General features: G+C 34.6%; 1 protein-coding gene across 1 annotated transcript in view; it reads left to right on the top strand.

Moving 5' to 3' along the window:
* The first annotated feature begins 5,181 nt into the window (after positions 1-5,181).
* Positions 5,182-10,881, top strand: part of LOC121417504 — a 12,736-nt gene continuing 7,036 nt past the window's right edge. Inside the window, exon 1 of the mRNA XM_041611225.1 lies at positions 5,182-5,665. The gene's annotated coding sequence lies outside the window, so the exon portion shown is untranslated. The remainder of the gene's footprint in view (positions 5,666-10,881) is intronic.

The raw sequence follows: 10,881 nt of genomic DNA, 5'->3' as shown, positions 1-10,881 counted from the left end.
GAGAATTGTATTTTTGTTCGTCTGAATGGATGGCCACGCCCCCTCCCCGCACAATCCAATAAGAGGATCGCACCAATATGGAACTAGTCAAACGAAAAAAAAACCGAGATGTAATCCGTCGCGCCAATCCTCGAGTGTGCGTAATAGGATACAGAACACGATGGGTGGGAAAGAAGTCCTTCGGACATTTACAACTAGTATTAAGATTGTACATTAGGATAGGATTCAGATCTTGAAATGAGTGTTCGAAGTTGATTCACAGAACACCACCTCGAAAAGGGCTTCAATGTGAATGCAAAATGAAAAGAAAGATTCATCCTCCAACGTTCACAGAATAAATTACAAATCTATCATTGTAGCCATAGCAACCATAGAATAGGCCTACACACCAAAAACACACTTAAAAACAAACTTTATTTTCGGATTAGTCTGTCTAATTGAGACTAAATGTTGAACTATGAGCTTGCAAATCCAGTTAAATGCACCATCTAGTAGTTCTATTTGGCACCAATCTCGTCGGTCCAATGTATAAAAGCGTGACGTCATTAGTTCACATTATAAGATTTCAATCCGTTACCTCCCTATTTCCATACAGGTTAAATTTATGGATTGTGACGTCATTGATTTAGTTTCCACCTGCAGTTTCCAATTCTGTTTGAATACATCATCTTGTATTTGACACCATGCAGGTTTAGAGGTCAAGTCTGGGTCACGTGTGTATATTGTGTTTGTTACGGCGGTGTTGAGCTTCTATTCAACGGACGCATCAAGCTGAAGAAATTTGACATTGAACAGTCTTAAATTTCAGACCCTTTAAGATTTAAATGCCGTTTCTATAACCTTGGACCTGCATGGTATACCGTTGTCAGAAAACTGAAACCATTATGCATGAATTCAACGGAAATATCAAATAAATTTCACAGGAAGGGAATGACCCTTGTTAGGCATTGGTTTTTTTTTTCAAGGAGTTTACCTAAAGGTCAAGTTCACTCAAGAAAAAAATATTTGACTTGAGAGAGAATATAACAAAGTCGGACTTAGCATATTAAAGAAAGTTATGACATTTAAGGCCTAAAACAATCACTTATCTTTACAAAACAGTCATATGCATTACACGGAGACTAATTATGCAAATCAGAAACTTGACGATGTTACTCAGTTTCTATAATTTGGTTCGAATAGTAAAATATTTATTCTTTTGCAGATCCGGCATTATGTATGTTGATGATAAGTTTCTTCAACATCCAATTTTAAGGGGTTTTTTTAAGTGAAAAGGTCGATAATATTTTGATTGCTTTTTGTGAATTGAAAATATAGAGGGGTAATTTTGTTAGATAAATTTTGCCTTAATTTTTTTTACATGGGCGGAGCCACAGCATAATACCGTGGCTCAAAAGTGTACAAAAAAATTTTTGAAAAGGAGGGAAAACACAAATGGGGGGAAGAAAATGTACACATATATAGAAGAAAATCGTAAAAAGGATGAGCCAGAGATGCGTTCCTAAATATAGCCTTACTAATTGATACATGTAATATAAAAACTAATGACGTCAGCTTTAGGTCGTTTTGCCCCCCCCCCCCTCCCTCCATATCAAAATATCCATAGCGTCGTTCCTGCCTATGCAATCGGGTAATATATATTCCTACTGACATGAATGACATTACAAGTGACATTTGAGATAGGTAAACAAAATGAGACATGAGTGTGGTATGCATGTCTTCTCTGACGCGCGTCCAAACATGGCTTTTTAATTTACTCCAACAGAGAAATGATCATGATGATATAGGAACAATAAAGTTTAATTGACGAGATGTGTAATTGAGATTGGTTGGAATTTAATATATACGTCCTACTTGTGTCTGATTAATTATATATAAAGCATTTTAATATCATGATGATAGACATTAATAGATTGTATTCATTGTAAACTATGTTTCATTGAAGCATGTCTGAAATTATTGGTTTGTCGTCATCCTTTTTGCACACTGTTAATCATTACTTTTTTTTCAACGCAATTCATCGATTTTGTAGCACATTCTATAAAAGAAAGACAATCGTGAATCTGCACCTCTTTCATGTTGTATATTTCTCCCATTTTCTAATTTAAAAGCGATTTAATAATATAGGGACCTTCCCCTTACACTGCCTTAATCGTAAAACGAAGTGATGTTACGATGTAATGCTGGGGTGAGCTTTTCGTACTATATCATTGTCTTTTTTTAATGCTAATATTGTTGTCTTCTGTTTATCTCTATTTTTTGTTATTTATTTGCGTTTGTTCTTTATTACCAGTAAATTGTAAAAGCTATGCTTTTTGGTATATCCCCATTTTTCATAGCGCATAGATATTTACAGATCTTTATTTATTAAGATGTGTACATATTATGAATATCTTTTTAATAAAAATAATCTTTTGTACACTTTATCATTGATTGTCACTTATATCTTCGAATATATATGCCTAGGTAATGATTTCACTTCTTTTGTAAACGAATGAGTACCAATCTTGAAAAGAAAAATTGAAAACGAATTTCATTAGAACTTGCTAAATATAAATTATGACGGCATTGTTTACTTTTACAACTGCATTAAAAATTATCTCTTGGCCTATGCCTTTATCTTTTCAGTTTTGCCCCCTTACAGTCTTTGGGAGATTAATATAATTTTCAGTACTTAATGATAAGCATTTGGAAAATGTTTGATTTCAACCGCCTCAAGAAAGTTTGGAAATCTGAGTTAGGCCATTAATTTCTGCCAACTCCCAATTTTACATAACGCATATTTTATTCAAAATATTATTTAATTCTCTTTGAAATAATACGATGGCTTTTATGATCATGCCATCACAAAAAGAGCAGGATCCAAATTAGTTGAAAGAGGTCTGAATTGAAAGGCTGCAAAATGAGCAGAAATAGTCATGAAGGGTCAATAAAGAACATGATTCTTTTTTCTGTATCAATAGAGATAAAAATCCATTCAAATCAAGCCCCTGCTTCTTCATTTTTTAATGTTTTGTTGTGGTTTATGTTGTGATGATTCTGTAAGATAGCATGGTTTGAGTCGTGGTTTGAAATACCCATGCATGATTGTTATGTCTTAGCTTATGCAGAGGTGTGTTTGATACTATGTTGGTGATAAGGTGCATGAAAACAAAAGAAACTGCTGACAAACCACTCATCTACACGGAAAAAAAATTAGTTTGAAAATATAACAAAAAGAGAAATGATATACTTACCATGAAGGATATACTCCTTTATTTCTGCCCTTTGACATTATACACCATTCATCACATGTTATGTTGATGATATGGGTCAAGGGTCACTTTAATCACTTATCACGCGAAAGGTTCAGTAGCTAATGTAGGTCAAAAGAGGAAGAGCTTCTTTTGTGAGAGTTTTGAGATTTATTTTTTCCCTTCAGTTTCTCCAAATAAATACAGAGTGATTGATGTGTGGTTTGATGACAAACGAGGATGTTTTGATCAAATCTTCCTTCTACAGTCATTTTGTTTCTTTGTTTTGTTATGTCCTATTTTCACAAAGTACCATTACCAGTACCAGTGGCGTTATGGCTGGCGCGGCAAAAATATATTGAAAGTAGCGAACGAACGAACGAAGTGTAAATTGTCGTACCCCTCCCCCGTGAACACAATAAAGCCAATTTAAATGTTTAAAAATCATCTCGCTTATCTTATGTTACTGTTTTAAACTTAACTATGGAGCAAAAACAAATTGAATATTGTGTGGCAAAAAAGACACAAACTCGCGGCTCATTAAAAAATGGAAATTTGAATTCTAATTTTTGCAAATGTATCATGTTATTTATCCTGTTTACTGTGTATGAGCAGAGGCCACAAAAATTTTCCACACAAAAGCTATTGTGCAAAAGATGTCTTTTTAATGAGCGCCCCTACGCTCACTTTCCTGATAAACATGATTTGCTCTTCAAACATATAAAACATAACAAAACGTTGAATAATTTTGACATATATGCCAAGCCCGTAGCCAGGGGTGGGAGTGGTTCGAACCCCTAAATTTTTCAAAGCCAGAAAAAAGGAAGGAAACAGGAACGAAAGACACAAGAGATTTACTGATGGCACTTGGCTTTTATTTTTGCTTCTCAATTTTTTTCAGCTGAGGAAAAAGAGAAAGAGAAATCGAGAATCGAGCCCCCTAATTGAAAACCCTTTCTACAGGGTTGCACGCCGTATATGAAATACAAACTGCAGAGTAATTTAAAAGTGGTGATAAAACGCAGTAGGGTGGGCGATGAGAATTAAACAAAATAATTTTAAAGAATGTATGAGGAAAAAGTAATTTCAATTTTCTGTTGATATAGTTCTTTTATTTCATTCTAATTGTACCATGGTTGGGTTTGCTCAGAGTGATCTGAGCAAATGTGATCTGTGATGTTGATTGTAAGCCCGGGTCAACCTCACCATAGTGCCGAGATATCTTGTTCTGGTGAATGATAATCCACCATTCACTCTTTAAACACTAATCATTAAATCATTATTTCACCATAATGGCAAGGGCTGTGTGATGGGGGGGGGGGGTGGGCCGCAATAAGCCCCCCTCCCCATTTTTTTAAACAGCTACATCGGTGAAACAGACTCCAGGGGCCCGTTGCAGAAAGAGTTGCAATCAAACGCCACTATAAAAATCATGCGCAACTTGATTTTCAACCAATCAACAGCGCGCATTTGGGACTTGCGATTGATTTTTTGACTTGAACGACAAGACCTTTCATTGGTGTAACTGGTACGATTATTAATGACTCGTTGATCATGCCCTCTGCGGTATTTCGACCTATTTCCATAAATAATTTCCATGTATGTGACAACACATTCTGAATTAAGGTAAAAATATATCAGCCGTTTTGTTAGCAAAACGTATTTCCTTCACGCGACCGAGTATAGTATTTCCCTATTACTGTTAACGGTGGCAGAGAGAATGAGTCTAGTTTGCTTTTATGGCGCCTCTATTCGTGTGTAACGGTGCGTGGCGCGCACTGATTTCATGTAAACCATTACACAATAGCAAAATCCTTATGGAATGCATTCCTATCTATTATACAGTCACCGTACTCACACACACCACACACATTTCCTCTATACACACGCACACACAATAAACCAACACACACACTCACCCCACATTTGAATACAACAGTCAGCTAAGAGTTCTAAAGGAAGCCCTCACTTCACAATACAAAGTAAACTTGAGTCAACTTCGCTCGGCAAAGAGTTTGCTTCTGCAACAAACTTAAGCTCACGCGCTTCAAACCCTCATTGCGTCACTGCAAGGTTCCAACTTCTGTCCCGAGTACATGTACAGATTGGCGTAATTTGCAGTGTGTTCTCAGAATATCCGCCTACTGTTAACGCACCTGCGTTCGCCTCTGAACGGACCTCAAGTCAATGGTGATAATGATTCGAGGACAGAAGCACCCTAAATCTGAAAGCGTGTATCTTCTTCAATTCTCTCCCACCAATTCACCGGCCCATATTCCTTCTCGATCGTAATTTTACGAGATATGTGTATGGAAATCGGGGGCATTCATTCCTTGCAGGAATCTAGCATTAATAATTATATTGACTTGGCTCAACTAACTCTATCTGTCTATTGGAGAATGATTGAAATGTAATGGCACCCGGAGAATAAGGTAAGTAAACCAACCCAGCGGTAATCATTGTGTATATATGTCTAAGGTGGCGAGTTCAACGGTTTGAAAACAGGATTCCCTGAAATGCCTAAATCACCCCTCGCTATATTTCTGTCCCTGTGTGTGTGTGTTTGCGTGTGTGTGAGCCTGTGTGAGTGACATTAATAATTACAATGAGTATGATCAATTTTTATAACTGATTTTATTGATGATAATAATAAATAACAATGATGATAATAATGATAATATGTATGACCATTTTTATAACTGATTTCATTGTTTCTCCTTTAAGTTATATATGATTTATGCTTGTATTAAGTTAGTGAAAAAAGTCAAAATATGAAATGTAAAACATTATATTATGTGTTTTGAAATGTTAAATTGAAATGTTATATATTTTTGTTCATGGAATCAGAATAAAACAGTATGGGGAAAAAAAGATCAACTTCAGACTTCAGTTTAAAACATACATCCTAATTATTATTATTATCATTATTATCATCATTGTTATTTATTATTATTATCATCATTATTGTGTTATCAGTATTGATATTATTATCTATCATTATTTTATTATCATTGTCATGATGATAATGATGATCCACGTCATTTATATTGTGCCATATTTCTGTTTAAAAAAAATCATAGGCGCAGGCTAAAAAAAAATCATTATTGTAATGTAATTATTGATATTATTATCATTAACATTGTCACTATTATTATCATTATTATTATTGTTATAATTATTATTATCATCATCGACATCATCATTGCTGATAAAGCCTAATTATTAGTATCATTATTATTGTTATCATTATTATTTTCATTATCCTCACAGCGATAAATCTACATGTACATCCATATTAGAAATAAATGTATAATGGTTGCAATCAAATAATCCTACTAGTCTTTCTAACTCACAGCGCACTTATTTAGTTAGATATTGAGAGAATGGGGGACAGCGGGACGAATCCAAGATTTTCCAAACGGAGGCGGGGGGGGGGGGTGTGCACATGTTCCTGATGAAAATTTGACAAGCAAAAAACAAAAGCACTCACTTTCAAAAGGGGGACACACTTGCGTAAAAACGGTACACTACAGTATTTAAATTATATATTTTTTTATTATGGCTCTCAGATGAGGGATCATGCTGTGCCATAACACTCGGCTCCTAGCATTAATCAAGATTAGATTTCATTCAATGATCAATCTACAATCTAAATAATAATCAGACAAAAATACAAGTTTCAAAACCCCAAGAACTTTCAAGTGAAATTCATGAAGAAAAAAAAATGTCCGAATAAATAGTTAATTGTTTTCTCACTTGCTTAGAAAGGTTGTATTTTCAGAAGCAATATCATTTATTCATACCATGAGCATGCGGGTCGCTACTAATGAAAGACTGTTTTTTCTAAGAGGAAAATTTTAAGGAATTTGGGCACCAGGAAATAAAAAAAAATAAGGGAAAAATAGCGTGCATATTGAAATTGAGTGATAATCAAACTATTGTGTATGTCAGACGATAAATTTCCCGTGATTCTCGAAGTGATCGCGAAAATATGCCATTCTTTTGATAAGAAATCTAGTATCCAAAAGAGTAATTGCTTTTGTGATCTCTTCGTGATAATCACACAATCATTTGTGTTTTTCAGAGGTTGGGGTATACTTCTGCATAATGCATACAACCTTACAGACAGAACTTATTCTAGACCGGTCAAACCTATTACGTTATTTCGAATAGTATACAATCAATCGGTTGGAGTAGGCTTTGTTGGTATAACTTAAGCATTAAAGGTTAGAAGAGGTTAACTGGGCATTTCTTTTTCTAAGTATGAATGTGCGTCAACGAGTAAAATATAGTGTGTGATGTATATGACGATGTTGTGATCTTTGTACAACTAAGGAGCGTTGTAAATACCAAAAGAGGGTGAAGGAGAGTTAGCGACAAACTATACATACATTCCACACACACACCCTCACACACACCTTATCTCACATAACATTTAATGGAAAATAATGCAGAAAAGAGGGAAAAGAAGATATAGAGAAAAGAAAAACAGAAGTGAGGAGAAAAATAAAGAGAGTAACAAATATAGGCAAAGAGAGATATAAAGAGAAGAGAGAGAGAGAGAGGGAACAAGAAAGAAGGAGACTGTTTGTAAAGAACAGAAAATATACTCATTTAACCAATAACTACAAGTTTAAGTTTCTAAAAAGGCTCCTTTTACATAATTTCGTATACCATGTAGCCTTCACGTAGTGATATAGCCTGATTTTTTTTGTCTAATATTCTAAATCATTCCATTTGCTTATTAAGCAAAATTCCTCCAGTTTAGGAGCTTGTAATACTAAACACGCTTATGTTTAATTTTCATATTGGTAACATTCCTCAAATCTTTAGAAATAGGTTTGAAAACAATTATTTTTACCCATTCAGGTAAACACATTAACCCCGTGTAAATACCACCAAAAATTTCCTTCATATACAAATAAATCAAAAATTTTTGTGGTATTTACACGGGGTTAATGTGTTTACCTGTGCAAATGGGTAAAAATAATTGTTTTCAAACCTATTGTTAAAGATTTGAGGAATGTTACCAATATGAAAATTAAAAATAAGCGTGTTTAATATCACAAGCTCCTAAGCTGGAGGAATTTTCATTTGTACAAATAAATTATTACTATTAGCGTTATAATTTTTGAGTGAGTCATTATTCGAACTCGTTTCTTTTGAACAGATCTGAAATTATCGAAATGAGACATTTGTGAATTACCCAAAACGATATTGCAGTATTATAAATGTAATATATTTGAGTTATTAGCTTCACACGGGCGGATCCAGGATTTTCCAAGGGAGAAGGGGTGGGGGGCAAATTTTCCCAAGAAAAAAATTGACAAGCAAAAAGGGTTTTTACCTGAAATTGAAGGTAATTTGGCCCCTTAAGAAGGATTTGACAAGCAAAAAAAAGGCCCTCACTTGTATATGAGCGACATATTCCCATTAAAAATATATTGTGAGTTTGTGACTTCCAGGGGGGGACTGACTTTTGTAAAAACGGCATATTACGTTATAAATTTGTGTTAAGGCTGTCAACAGGGGGGTACAACCCGGATGTGCCCCATTCTGGATCCGCCGGTGAAGCAACATTAATAACTTATATACAGTAGAATTAATTGGCTAAGTTTATATGATAGGCCAGTATATTTTAAAGAATCATAATTAACATGTGTCTTTCAGTTCAGGAACTCGTCTACTGTAATACCAAAAAATGATATTGATAGAGGCAATTCCATAAAATAATCAACCTTCTTTTACGTCCGTCGTCCGTCCACAATTTTTCTTGATTCTTATTACACTTCATAAACTGACCAAGTCATGATCATTTCAGAGCATTACAGACTGTTATAAGAACCAGAAATCAGAGACAGAAAATTTCATGAAGGTTCCACATTCATTGTGTCAGACGTACATATTTTATGGAACTGCCCATAGAATACATTGAACAGTAGGGGAAGGCGGGGTAAGTTGAGCATACAATGTAGGGGCAAGTTGAGCCACCCCCAGGCCAATAATAAATGAGTCAGACATTGTGGTGGGGACATGTATTGATGACCCATTACATAACCCTTTACCCCACCACATTGTTTTCAACTTTAAAACAAAAGTTCCTTTTTTTAGAGGGAAAAATACAAATTTCAGCCAAAAAAGGGTGTAAAAAAAGATCAGTGCTTTTTACCCACACATGTCTTAAAATATAATAAAGAAAAGACAATATTGGTAGTCCAGGTATGGATGTTCATTCTTGTCATAGTCTTTTACATGATGAATGCATAAGAAATGTGTGGATGTGAAAATATCGCATTAAGTTCTGACTGTGTTTATTTGAGCCAGCCATCATGGGGCGAGTTGAGCCATAGTAATTCTTATGGTAACATATTATACAGAAATAAACTTAAAAGCCATCGATAAGCAGGCAGAAAGGTGCAAATTCACATGAAAGTTCTTTTACTTTTAGAGGATGTTAGTATTTATAGATAATTAGCAAGTAAAAAGACTTGAAATAAAAAAATGACCTGCTGGTTCTTCCCGCATATATTTTGTACTCAGTTTTTGTGGCTCAACTTAACCCACAAGGTGGCACAACTTACCCCACATATGGGGCAAGTTGAGCCATCTGACATCGGTCTTTTCAAAGGTCACAATGACTTTCAGTGTGGGGGTAGAAAGTATATATATGGGTGAAAAATATTTCCCAAGAATTAAATTTAAAGACAAGGTACTTATTTAGTCATATCAATTCTAACATCCAAAATGCAAAAAATGTCACAACTTGCCCGCCTTCCCCTATTATTCTGAACAGATATAATTTCGTGATTTTCAGACACTCCTCCTTTAGAAATAAAGTATACTTATTCTTTTTTTTTTCAAAATTGAAAATAATTATTTTGCTTTGGAACCTAGATGTTTGTTTATGTTATTAAAAATTATTGTTTTTCTGAGATAATATAATAACAGTATCGTCAGCAGAGAGAGAAATGAAATACATGTATTACACGAACAGAAGAGGCCCAAAACACAACCTTGTTGAACTCCATACATTAATCATTTTAAATCTGAAATGACACCATTGACTATCACGTACTGTTCTCTGTCCATTGAATATGATTTCGACCTGTTAAAACATACTCTTTTATTCCAGAGTATGATTTTTTACGGGTGATTAGGCGATCGATTTTGTCAGATGCCTAAGAAAGGTCTACGAAATGCAGACACAAAAATGCCATTATACCCAATCTATCTAATAATGATATAATAATATTCCGCATTTATATACAGCGCTTTACACACCAGAAGATATATAATGACAGATCATGCATACAATGTAAGAACAGATACAGGTGGGATAGAGAACGAACATAAGTATGCTATTTTGGTAGTATCAAAAACACCCGTACAATGTATGCTTCTTTGACAGAAGTAGCCTTTGAGTAAATTTGCTCGGATTTCCTCATTTCAACCATTGAATTTAACAACAATGGGAAAGTTTCTACATTGTGTTGAATATTTGAGAGGCCTCACAAGAGGTTTATAGGGAAATACAGACTCCTTCGCATGTCTTCTTAGCTGTATATGTTACAGTCAGACCAATGAATCCAACTCGGAACCGACTGATGGTACACTGTAAAAACTGTGGTGTTAAAACTGGTGTTAATAG

The sequence above is a fragment of the Lytechinus variegatus genome, chromosome 6 (assembly GCF_018143015.1).
Source record: "Lytechinus variegatus isolate NC3 chromosome 6, Lvar_3.0, whole genome shotgun sequence".
Taxonomy (NCBI): domain Eukaryota; kingdom Metazoa; phylum Echinodermata; class Echinoidea; order Temnopleuroida; family Toxopneustidae; genus Lytechinus; species Lytechinus variegatus.
The sequence above is the reverse complement of the archived record's forward strand: the minus strand, read 5'-3'. Positions and strand labels throughout refer to the sequence as shown.